Below are 4,235 nucleotides of genomic sequence, written 5' to 3' on the forward strand. Positions count from 1 at the left end.
TTTTCTCTGAGATGAGTTTCCTGTAAGCAGCAAAATGTTGGGTCTTGTTTGTGTATCCAGTTTGTTAGTCTATGTCTTTTTATCAGGGAGTTGAGTCCATTGATATTAAGAGATATTAAGGAAAAGTAATTGTTGTTTCCTGTTATTTTTAAAAATATGGAACGCTTCACGAATTTGCGTGTCATCCTTGCGCAGGGGCCACGCTAATCTTCTCTGTATTGTTCCAATTTTAGTATATGTGCTGCCGAAGCGAGCACAACCCTCTACTTTAAGGAACATACTTATAAAAAATTTTTTTTCTCCTTAGATTTTTCAGTTCCCATAGAATTGCACTATTAGTGCCATTTCGTCTCCTCAACCTAGTGTTTTATAGGCTATGGATCTCTATTACTCTAGCAGTCAATTGATTAAGTAGATCAGAAGGTCATTTTGTAAAAGATTACTAATATTGCTTCAAGACTGCTGGCTCTTCTATTCCCCCAAGAACTGTATCTGGGAAATTGTTTAATTCTATTTTCACTGCAGAAATCCCAAGCAGGACAGTTTGTATACACAGAGATATAAATTGCTACTACCAGTAGTTCCCTTATAGCTCTACCTAGATGAACACAGTTCTCATGAATCCAGATAATTCTAAATCCATATTCTTCACTCTGTCGGTGAATTTTTCCTCTTCAGTTTTCTTCAGGGATAACCAGTAGAACAACCTTATAACAGTTATCAGACATACCTAACTATAATTGTTTTCCATCTTTCTATTAATAGTTGCCCTCTAAACACCTAATTGGGTGCTTATTCTGAAATAGTTATGAAGTAGAAATCGCTTGTTTCTTTTGAAATTTATAACACAATTTAATAATCAGTAATTCATTGCACATAATCCAAAGCTTTTCTTTTATCTGTAGAGAATTATATGAATTCTGATAAGATCCATGCTTTCAGAAAATTGAAATAAAATTGATATATTCTGTACCTGTTCTGGGCCTAAGCTCCAGCTTCGTAAACCAAATTCACAGCATTATCATGGTATTTTGCAGTGATTGAGAGTATATAACTACTTTCCCTTTCTCGTCAAATAGAGTGGCTGTCTTTATTCACAATTTTCATTGCTTTAAAGATTATACTTTGGGAAATATTGACACACATAAACTTAATTAAAAACATGAAATGAATAATTCTTTCATTCCTATTGAAGTTCAAGTTTTATTGTATTAACTACTGCTGTTTCCAAGGCAATTTATGTCTCTATGCTTGTTTGATTGGCATGATCTGACTTTAAATGAGAAGAGTGTATTCTTTCTCTGAGCAGAACAGCACATTAGGGTTTCTCAAAGAAAATAGATGATATTAGTGGATAATGTACTAGATTTTCACAAATCAATTTTGCATTTGCCATCACCTCTGACTGTATGAAAAAATGTCTACTTTCTTCTGAATATTTCCTTCAGTTTGAAAGCACTGATCAAGAGCATAGCACTTATGTAAGGATATATTGCTTTTTTTCCAGTACAAATAAGAGAATTACTTCAGAAATAAGTTCATAATTTTCTTGAGTGTTTAATAATTTTTCCAAGTCTATCAATTCTTTCAGTGAACAGGCTCTAGTTACCTTTTGTTCCCTGGCTCAATAGTGAAGCATAAATGAAAGTACAGAGTTTCAAATGTCCAACAAAGTGGCCCATAAACCACTTCATATGATCAAGTGATATGTTCCTGGTTTTAGCACCTTTCTCTCTCCATGTTACAAAAGATATAAAGAATAGATGACATATTCTGCTGAGTTGTCTTCCTCTCAAAGTAATGAATCCTAATCACCCAGTGTATGTGAATATCAAACTCTACACAATGAGTAGATATTAATATGGTTATGTAATAGAGCATCCTGGGTTTTATCCATATTGTCTAGAAGTTCTACACAATGAGGAGGATCAGAACTAGTTTATTAGGAGATATAAGGACAGAGCAATATGTTGGAATGATGAAAAAAGTAGTCTACAGTCAAGGATTGTAAGTAATCTCAAGGAAATGGGAAAGAGAAAGGACAGGGCTTCTCCTTTGAGATTCAAGGAGGATTCCAAAGCAGCACCAACATTGACACCTAGCTTGATGAGGTTGAGACTGTATCTTTTAATCTGTAGGAGTTTGAAATATTGTATTCATGTTGTTATATATTATTCAATGTGCATTTCTTGTCACACCAGCATTTGTATATTAATCCACAGAATAAATGGAGAGGTCATCAGTAGAGTGTCTTAGGTATATGAAGTCCTAGTTTCAGTTCTCAATATTGAAAATAAACAAATAAATTAAAAGAAACTAGTTCCATTTGGTAATGATATATTTAGGATTATAGTAAATGACTGTTGCCCTTGCACACTTGATGAATTAATTTCCCTTCTCATGAGGAAAAAGTTTTTCAGCAACTAAGCCGTTAGATATTTAATTCATGTCATTGGTGGTATAGTATATAAGTTTTAGTTCTCTTCTTTTTTTTATAGTATAAATATATTATGCCATTCATATAAACACATCCTTGTAACAAAGTAAGTTGAAATGATTGAAAAAAGTCACAAACTTTCAATCTTTCACCAACTTGTAAGTTTAGTGTAATAAATATTAGGATAAAAAGTGGTGAATGTTCAGGTAATATTCTATCTTGTGACAGTTAATCAATCCCATCTCTTTCTAAATAGCAAAGACACTGTCATAAAATTGTGTTAATACAAATTTCTCAAGAACTTGTCAAGGCATGATTTAACAACTTTCAAGAAATCTGGAAGAAGAAAGTCCTCTGGGAACAAATGGTGATGTAGCAGGAAGCAGTTTGGTTGTTTACAACCATGCAATTCTAGCCTAGCGAAGGGAAAGAATGGCCCGGTTGAATAAAATGGCCAGTGACCTGTAAATTTGACAAAACTACTTAGGAATTTCTTGACAATAAAGCATGAGCTTCAGGTACTGATCCATCTTTAGAAACTTTGTTCATAGATACTGTGTGCTGTTTTTTGATAATTGCAAATTTTAGAAATTAGTCAACTCAGGATATTTGTTGTGTAAGTGAGAAGATAAACATATAAACGCATCTAAGCACATATACATACTTGTTTTCTATAATAAACTATTAAGTAAAATATTCTTGAAAATAAAGTTTTCATTTTTTGTATCTGTTCTTCATCTTGCTTTCTGCTAAATTATTTTTCATTTTCTTAAATAATTTATTTATTGGTAGATATTTACTATGTAACTCTAGCTGGCTTGATAGTCAAAATGTAGACTAGGGTGCCTTCAAATTTCCAGCAACCATCCTACCTCTGCCAAACTTCAGTGATGGTGTATAAGGAGTAACCCACCATAGTCACTTGCTGCTCAGTTACTTTTATAGAAAGACACATGCATAGCAGTTTTCAGAACACAGCAGACAGAAGAAGGCACTTAGTCTGTAAAAATATCTCTATGTGTCTTATTTTCCAGAACTGAAGAATGGAACAAAAGTTTTAAATTATGAAATAGTAATAAAATAGAAAGTCTGTTTTATTTTCAAAATTCTTTTATTCTGTGTGTATGCATTTCTTTGATAATTTAATTAGTTAATTTACTTCCCCACTGCTTTCCATTTCCTCCAGCCTTTTTAATCTTCTCCTTCCCACCTCCCTCTTCCCATCTACTTGCCTCCCTTTCAGAAAAGGGAAGGCCTCCCATTGATATCAACCTGCCTTACATATCTAGTTGCAGTAAGACTAGGAGCATCTTCTGCTGTGGATAGAAGATACAACCCATTAGGGTGAAAATGTACCAAAGGCAGGTGCAAGAGTTAGAGAGAGGCTTCATCCCACTTTTACATGAAACCAAAGCTGCACAGCTGTTTCATATGTGCAGAGGGCCTACGTCAGTTCTATGCATGACAGTTCAGTCTCTGTGTATCCATTTCAGGCCAGGTTAGTTAATTCTTTATGTTTTCATGTGGTGTCCTTGACACTGTGGCTCCTACCTCCCTCCTTCTATTCTTCCATAGGATTACCCGAGATTCACCAATGTTTGGCTGTGAGTCTCTGCACCTGCTTCTATCAGTTGATTGATGGAGCCTCTCTGTTGGTGGTTATGCAAGGGTCCTGTCTGCAAGTATCACAGAATATCAACAGTGTCAAGTGTGGGGTCTCTTTAATGGCATCAGTCTCCGCTCACAATTAGAGGGTCATTTCCTCAATTTCTCTTCTATCTTTACTCTTGAACATCTC

The 4,235-nt window shown here is 34.5% G+C and overlaps 1 non-coding gene across 1 annotated transcript; it reads right to left on the bottom strand.

Annotated features, from left to right (window-relative positions):
• Window positions 1-150: 150 nt before the first annotated feature.
• Window positions 151-257, bottom strand: LOC115029523. The gene has a single exon (XR_003835084.1). It is a non-coding gene; the product is annotated as a U6 spliceosomal RNA (small nuclear RNA).
• Window positions 258-4,235: the final 3,978 nt, after the last annotated feature.

This window comes from Mus caroli, chromosome 15 (genome assembly GCF_900094665.2).
Source record: "Mus caroli chromosome 15, CAROLI_EIJ_v1.1, whole genome shotgun sequence".
In the NCBI taxonomy this organism is placed as follows: Eukaryota; Metazoa; Chordata; class Mammalia; order Rodentia; family Muridae; genus Mus; species Mus caroli.